Here is an 8,909-nt window from a genome sequence, read left to right as displayed (position 1 = left end):
CTAAAGCCCAGTTGGTGGAATGGATCATTTTGGACGGTTAATTCTCCTACGAAAGCCCGGTTGGTGGAATGGACCATATTGGGCTGTTAACTCTTCTTGGGTTAGTCACTCGTCTACTAAAGCCAAGTCAGTGGAATGGACCACACTGGGCTGTTTATCCTTCTATGAAAGCACAGTTGGTGGAATGAATCTTCTTGGGCTGTTAACTCTTCTACTAAAGCCAAGTTGGTGGTATTGGACTCTTTGAGTTGTTAACTCTCCTCCAGAAGCCCAGGTAAAAGAGTGATGTAAAAAAACACATAGAACAGAAATAGGGCAGTAATGCAAAGCGATATCATTATGATTTCTCCACATTTTTCCCTATTATTACTTTATCTGCATCACAGCAGCTGTGGGTCAGTGCTGTGTGCTTATATGATCCTCAACACAACGCCTGGACATGCAGATGTTGCCAGGTCTAATCAAATTCAGTGATAATGTAACAATTAGCAGCAACAGGAGGGGTAACATGACTCTCCTCAGCTGCTGATGTTCTCCAGCAGTGTGTCGAGGTTCTATTCAGCCTGAAAATTCAGAGAGCCCATTCTCTCCCGCTGGTCTCCGGCCAATGAGAGGCACTCTTGGCTCCGACGGCTGATACAGCAAAAATATTTGCTTCTGATCGGCCAACAAAAGCATGTGAGCACGGCGTTCGGCTGTACACTGCACAATAGGTGGTTTTCTGCTGATCTTCATTCTCCAGCTCGACTCTGCCATCACCACTGACGGAGTGAAACTCTCAGCAGGACTGTTTGTTTTCAGCCTGACCTCTGTGTTTATTTCTCATGAGAGAGTGTGTGAGTGCTGTTGGAGAGTGTGTGTGTGCTGCAGAGGTTCGTTTAGCCAATCTGCAGGAGGAGATTATCCTGTGGTCTTTCATTGGCTGAATCTGCCTCCCTTTGCTCAGCCTTCTAACAGAGGAGATCCGTTACAGTATCAACTCTTCAGCTCTCTAGAACCTACTGACATGCTCAACATCCAACCTCCAACCCAGATCTTTGAGTAGAGATTACTCCGCATCTAATACATATATATTACCTACATTGAACATATGAAATCAAGTCAAATAAAAATGTACAGAAATGTAACCACAGGACAGAGATTCAGGCAAAACATTAACCATAAAAATATACAAACCCCAGTGAGGGCGGAGACAAGGAAACGAAAGAAGAAACTTTGGGAGGACCAAGACTCACATATATGGTGGAACCATCCTACCACTGGTCAAACAGCTTTTAAATAAAGGTTAAAAGTCATTTTATATTCACACAGGGCTAATATATTTAGGTGTATATCGGTAGTGGAGAGTTCGCAGCTTGTCCAAGGCATGTTGCATAGGGTGATTTCACGTCCTGTCCCGGGCATCCCAGGGTTTTTTTCAGAAAGTGAGGAAATGTCCTGGTTTTCAAATTACCTTCATTGGACCACAGAGCAGTAGACAACGTGACTGTTGGCGTGGAGCCCCCCCTCCCACCCTTCCGGTGCAGTCTCACAGTAAGAGCACACACACAACACTCCACGCCACCCTCAAGGCCCCCCCCCCTGGCTACCAGGTGTCCTGGTTTACCCAAATGAAAATATGGTCACCCTAATGTTGCAAAAACTGGACGATGAGCAGTTGATCTGTGGTGGGGAACAGGAGACGCGAGACCCTGGGGGTCCAACATCCATCGGTATCGGGGGTCAGACAGGTGGGCAGTCAGTAACTCAGTAAGGCAGAGATGGAATTAGTTTTACTGGATTTATGTAAAACACAGAATATAAAACATTATCAGAGTGTCTTTATTTAATGACTCTGGCAGATCTGAATAAAACAGCCTAACTAAAGGTAGAGAGAGAGCCAGAAGGTAACATAGACATGGAGGCTCCCTGAAACACTGGCATCCACCCACTCCACCGTCCACAAACCTGAGTGATCACTCAGGTGCAGTGGGAGAAAAACAGCACCAGCATCTCAGTTTACCACAATTCCCTGTATCCATGAACCCCTGGATCTGCGGCCTTATCTAAAGGGAAAAAGATTAATTACCAAAAGCTAAACTAAACAAGTAAGTTTTTAGTCTAGACTTATTCGGGGAGATTATTCCAGAGTTGAGGCGCTTTATAAGAGAAAGCTCTTCCTCCTGCAGAGCTCCTCTGAATTTTAGGAACTACTAAGACACAAAAAAATAGGTAAACTTATTTACTTACTGCTTAAAGCTCCACTAGGTAGGATTGAGATTTTGTGCTCGCGGGCTCCCCCTACAGTTGTAGAATGTAATAAATGTTTCAGGTGGATTAGTTTCTCTTTCTCGTTTTCTGGTTTTCACAGACATATTTGATCTCTTTCCAGCTTCTGCCAGAGTGTCTGTATGTTAGTTTGTAAAGAATGAACCAGTAGTCCTTGTAGAACTGTTAGAACTAAAGGTCGGAAAGCAGGTCGCAGTTCTCAGGTTTGAGCTCAGAGGAGCTCCGGCACAGACACGAGAGCACTGCTATTCCTCCTACTACACCTCAATGCAGCGCTGCAGTGAGTTTCAAGCTGTAATTTTACTTCTTTAAAAAGATCAAAAATCAAGGAAATCCTATCTAGTTCTGCTAGCACATTAAACAAAAAGTACATCTTCCCTATTGGTTCCTTGCATTACTTCAAAGCAGTGTATCAAAACACTGTGATTCTAATGAAGTTTCGAGGTTTGAGTTTGACATCATGCTTTTTGCACATTTTGAGCTGCGTAAGGCATGATTTTTGCACCCTCACGATACTAAAGACACACGACACGCCCTAAATTCAGCTGCAAGATCCGTAATTGACCGGGCCATGGATCTATATCCAAATCAATTAGTTCATTTGATTCAATTTCCCAAAAGCCGCACTTTTGCCTTCACTAATGATTACTATTATTATGATGATCATAATGATGATTTTTCACAAGTCTAATATTTGGTGCCCCACGTGCAGCGTAGTCTGTGAGCCGCGTGGGCGAGGGGTTCTCCAGGCTGATTAAAACCACTGATTGTTCCAACCCAACCAGATGACAGTTAATACATTGAGATGAATGGTGAATGGTGACACCGATCTTAGGTGTGAATAAATTGAACTAGACAGACAGCATCAGTGATCTTCATAAGAAAGGACAGATCAGACTGCAGCTGTTGAGGAAACTGAGGTCTTTTAGGGAGCAGGGACCACTCCTCAAAACCTGCTTTAACCCCAGAAAGAGACTCCATCTGATCCAAACTGATCCAGGGCAAAACATTTGCTAAGAAAAGATTGTAAAATTACAGATATTCACTGTGGAAAAAGATTACAGCATGCTACTGCAAAATAAGAATAGTGTTTTACTGTATAGGTATTAAAGTTCTGCTTTGCAAAAAGGAGAAAGGCAACTTGCTCTTATTTCCTACAACACTGTAGAAAGACAGTCAAACATTATGTAAGATATCACTTAAAGAGCCCCTAAACCCTAAACCATATATTTTTTATTTTTAGCTGAAATGTGTTCATTTGAAGTAATGCAACATAACAGTCCTGCTTAATTTTTTTTATAAACATTTCCTAATCTTTAAAAAGTGCTTTTACTGTGGTCATTTCTGCTGTACTATAGGTGAGGATGACATTTCTGTGTATTTTGGTACACAGACACATCACAATATGCAGATCAGTCAGTCAATAATACAGCCTTGGTAGGTAAGGGTTCACACTGATAGTAAGTTAGGGGTGTAGGTATACATCCATTATGGAAATAAAGGATGTCAGGGGCCAATAGGAAGAGATGTGACTTTTAAATTGTGTCTCACAATAAAGCAGCAAATTTCTTCAGTTACTTACTGTATGATTTTACTGTAAAACAAATACAGCAATGTATGGGCCACACAATGTATGGGCCACGATATTTTTTTATAATAAGAGCTTCACGTATGTTCCCAATGCAGATGATGGAGATATGGACTTTATTGCTTTTAAAACTCGTGGCTCTGAGTCAAACAGAAGCCCTGGAGTCTCTGGGTCGACAGCGTCAGTATTTCTGAGGTACATCATTTTAATGACCTGAAATAAAGAGCCGAGGTTGAGCAGGTAAACTGCGCCCCACATCTGGAAAGTTGGCGGGTCGTGGTGTAGGCTGCGGTAGTTGGCCTCTGGGGAAGCTGGAGAGGGGGTAACGCTTCAGCCTTTGAAGCTCTCAGCCTTCACTTTGATAAATCAGAGCAGCTTCCTCCATTCATCTCTCCGGCCGTCCCCCACTGCGGCACGGGGGTGATGAGCAACATCCCCGGACCTCCCGCCGCAGCCCTGCCGACGGCACGTTCTCCAGCGCTGAAAGACTGACAGTCTTCACCCAGACCCGACAGAGCACTCCTGAGGTTCATACCTCACTGATCTATTGTTCTCCTCGGTGTAGGACAGGACCACCCCCTCCGACACATGGAGGAAGCATGCGGTTCCAGATCTAGAGCTAGCTTTCAGATCATACCACTGAAGGAACGTTATCAGAAACAATAACCTTCCTATGCTTTACGATATTATACTGTAGATCTATACAGTGGTGAGAAGAGGGCTGTCATTTGTGGTTCTCAGGCAAAACAATGATGATGATATAAGATGGCACAAAACTGTTTCCATGCTACTCTAACTTATCTGTCTGTGTTCATCCTGTTTCGTGCAACTTCCCGTAAGAACCAACCTTTTCCTGGAAGCCTCCTCAAAACCCCTGGGCAAACAATTTTATCTGTTGTTTTTTTTTGTTGTTGTTGTTCATTAAAACCCCAATTTCAATAAAGTTGGACATTGTGTAAAACAAAAATAAAAAAAGAATATGAAGATTTGCAAATCCTTTTCAACCTATAGATATTTAATGTTTGAAAAGATAAACTTTTGAATTTGATGCTGCATCACGTTTTAAAGAAGTTGGAACAGGAGCAACAAAAGAGTGAAATGTTGAGGAATGCTCAAAAAACACCTGTTTGGAAAATTCCTCAAGGGAACAGGTTAATTGGAAACAGGTAAGCGTCATGATTGGGAGTAAAGGAAGCATCCCTGAAAGGTTTAGTCATTCACAAGCAAGGTTTGGGCGAGGATTGGTTCACCCCTTTGTGAACACCTGTGTGAGCAAACAGTCCAACAGTTTATCAATTCTCTGCAAGTAATTGGCGAGAAAACCGACATTGAATTGCTGTGACCTTCAATACCCTAGGACGGCACTGCATTAAAAACCCACATCATACTGTAACAGATATTAATGAGCACATGAGCTCAGGAACACTTCAGAAAAGCATCATCAGTGAACACAGTTCATCACTCCATCTACAGCAGGGGTGTCCAAACTTTTTTTGTTTGGGGCCAGAAGGAGAAATATATTTGAAGTCACGGGCCACACTCTGTAATAAAACAAATAATGAAATATACCACTTTAAATAATACATTTTCCTGATTACTTTCATTTACACACCATTTTACTTGACTCACTATCTTTATCTTTGACAGTGTTGTGTAAACTAGGATTTTTCAAATTGATGTTTAATTTCATGATGTCTCTTAATATTAAACTCCTTAATTATTGCAACTTTTTGACTCTTTGCCCCGTTTTTCTGCACTAGAAATGCGCACTCTCTCCACTTTTAGACTCTTTTGTTCGTTTTTCTGCGCTAGAAATGCGCACTCTCTCCACTTTTAGACTCTTTTGTTCGTTTTTCTGCGCTAGAAATGCGCACTCTCTCCACTTTTAGACTCTTTGTCCTGTTTTTCTGTGCTGGAAATGCGCACTCTCTCCACTTTTAGACTCTTTGGCCCGTTTCTGACACCTAGCGTTCAAACTTTGAATCTCACATTATAAAAACCTGCTTAACAGCGGGCCAACTTTCATTCTATTTCTAAAATACCTCGCGGGCCGCTCCAAAAAAGGAAACGGGCCGCAAATGGCACGCGGGCCGTAGTTTGGACACCCCTGATTTAGAAGTACAAGTTAAAACTCTGCCATGCAATGATAAGGCCAGATATCAACTCCAACCAGAAACACCCAGCTTCTCTGAGCCTGAGATCATCTGAGACAGACTGACACAAAGTGGAAAAGTGTCCTGTGGTCTGACGAGTCCACATTTTAGATTGTTTTACAAAATCATGGACGTCATGTCCTCCGGGCCAAAGAGGAAAAGGACTTTCTAGATTGTTCTTGAAGTTCAACAAATAATGTATATCCGAACATTACAGAAGAACTCCGGTGTAACAAATTTTAACAGTTTGTCTAAACACCCTTTAGACTGGGTGATATGGGGCATAATTTGCCCCAATAAATGGCTTTTTTACCATTATCCAGCTCAAAGTTGCTTCACACCTCCTTGCTAGAATCTGGAGAGGCCTTACATTTAAAACGAGGCATTAATGACTTAAAAAGTGCAGAAGAAGCTTATTAAAAACCACTGTTTACATCCCATAACCCTACCTTTAGCGCTGAGCACCCCCATCACTGAACTGAAAATAGACATAGACATGTATATACATAGACTCACAGCCTGCCTTCTGGCCATACCTGTCAAGTTTAAGATTTAAAAATAAGGGATATTTTCCTCTGTACGCTTAAAGCCGTCCCACCAGCCCAACGAAGGTTCAGTATCCCTTACATTTTAAGACAGGTTTACAAAAAATCTAAAATAACCACAAGTGAACCACTTACACATTACAGTTAGATTATAAGAATCTGAAATGTTGTGGACATTCCTACATATGTCATTCTTTTAATACAGCCAAATTAAAAACCCTTTTCTATATCTTTTTTTATTTAAGATTTCATGTCTTTTTTGTAATAAATGCACTCTTTTATATGATATATTTTTTATTTATTTAATGGATTTAAAATTGAACAAAGGGTGCACAAATTCTGCAAAATGACTGTTGGTGACCTAAACATAGTATCATGAGCTTTTACTAAAAGGACATGGACCAGATATATTCCATCAGTAAAAATTAGTCCTAAGGGGCCTACACAATTTTTTTTTCATTAATACTTCTTCCTTTTGATCACTCCACCCCTGATCAGTTCAGTTCATTTCGGTCCTCTCCACATTTCTAGTTAAACTCTGTTAATTCTAGTCACAAGCTGTTTTTTTTTTTTCTTTTTCGGAGACGAGTATTTTTAAGCAGCTATCAAAAAAATCTCATCACAGTTTACATGATTAGCCTACCGTTACCTTTGTTTAAGAAAAATCGCTTTATATCCAGATCTGTTTTAACATCAGCAGCTCCAACTAGCTGCCTGAACTCACAGCGGGGGGTGGGGGGCTTCCCCACACTGACTCTCCTTTGCAAGCTGATTGGCTGTTTCTCTTGAAAGGCGGGACTTTCTCCTTGAACCGGCTCCACGATTGGTTAAGAGACACAGAGCGGTCAGTGCCCTGTCTCCTCAATAATATATATCTATTTTTTTATTTTAATATAATACGGGAAATTTACGGGAAAATACTAATACGGGAGGACGGCGGGAAAGAGGAGTAAAATACGGTAGTTTCCCGGCCAAAACGGGAGACTTGACAGGTATGCTTCTGGCGCTGGCTGCTACACTATGCAGAGTCTATGTATATATACAGGGATTGGAAAATGAAACAGAAACACCCGGTTTTAGACCACGATAATTTATTGAGTTGACGGACAGTTCTGGTGGAAACAGGAGAGTTGAGGTGCACATTGAATTCTGCCGTAATTTGGGCAGCCGTAGTTTTATGGTTTTTTTATACAATCCGGGTTAGCAGACAGCTTCCTCTCACAGCGTCCACAGTTAATCCTGTTGTATGTAGTTTGTCCTTCTTGGTGGTATGCTGACATCACCCTGGACACCGTGGCTCTTGATACATCACAAAGACTTGCTGTCTTGGTCACAGATGCGCCAGCAAGACGTGCACCAACAATTTGTCCTCTTTTTAATTCTGGTATGTCCATCCATTCATAATGCTGTGTGCATTGCAATATTTTGAGCAAAACCGTGCTCTTACCCTGCTAATTGAACCTTCACACTCTGCTCTTACTGGTGCAATAATGTGCAATTAATGAAGATTAGCCACCAGGCTGATCCAATTTAGCCATGAAACCTCCCACACTAAAATGACAGGAGTTTTAGTTTCACTGTCCACCCCTGTATTTCTATCCAACACTATAAGAGAATGGAGGTGTGCTTTTCATCGAAGGTAAGTAATTTTTATCATCATCATGTCTACTTCATCTTGTCTACTTATATAGATACCACAGCAACTCACAGCAGGTATCTGCATGGGTGGGTTGTAGTATCTGTATCTATAGGTTGCTGTGGTATCTGCTTCGGTGTTCAGTGTTGTCTGTATGGATGGGTTTCTGTGGTACACACACTTGATTTTCCTTGATCTTGATGCCGTCATTTTGTTTATTGCAAGAGAGGAAACCCTATTGGGCACTTTATCACTTTTTGTCCTTCTAAATCAGGGGTGTCCAAACTACATCCCGTTTCCTTTTTTGGAGTGGCCCTCGAGGTATTTTAAAAATAGAATGAAAGTTGGCCCGCTGTTAAGCAGGTTTTTATAATGTGAGATTCTAAGTTTGAAAGCTAGGTGTCAGAAACGGGCCAAAGAGTCTAAAAGCGGAGAGGGTGCGCAGTTTTAGAGCAGAAAATCGGGCCAAAGAGTCTAAAAGCGGAGAGAGTGCGCATTTCTAGCGCAGAAAAACAGGCCAAAGAGTCTAAAAGTTGCCGTAATTAAGGAGTTTAATATTAAGAGACATCGTGAAATTAAACATCGATTTGAAAAATCTTAGTTTACACAACACTGTCAAAGATAACGATAGTAAGTCAAGTTAAATGGTGTGTAAATGAAATAATCAGGAAAAATGTATTATTTAAAGTGGTGTATTTCATTATGTGTTTTTCATTATG

This window comes from Astyanax mexicanus, chromosome 6, assembly GCF_023375975.1.
Source record: "Astyanax mexicanus isolate ESR-SI-001 chromosome 6, AstMex3_surface, whole genome shotgun sequence".
NCBI classification, from domain to species: Eukaryota; Metazoa; Chordata; class Actinopteri; order Characiformes; family Acestrorhamphidae; genus Astyanax; species Astyanax mexicanus.
Note: the sequence above shows the minus strand (reverse complement) of the source record.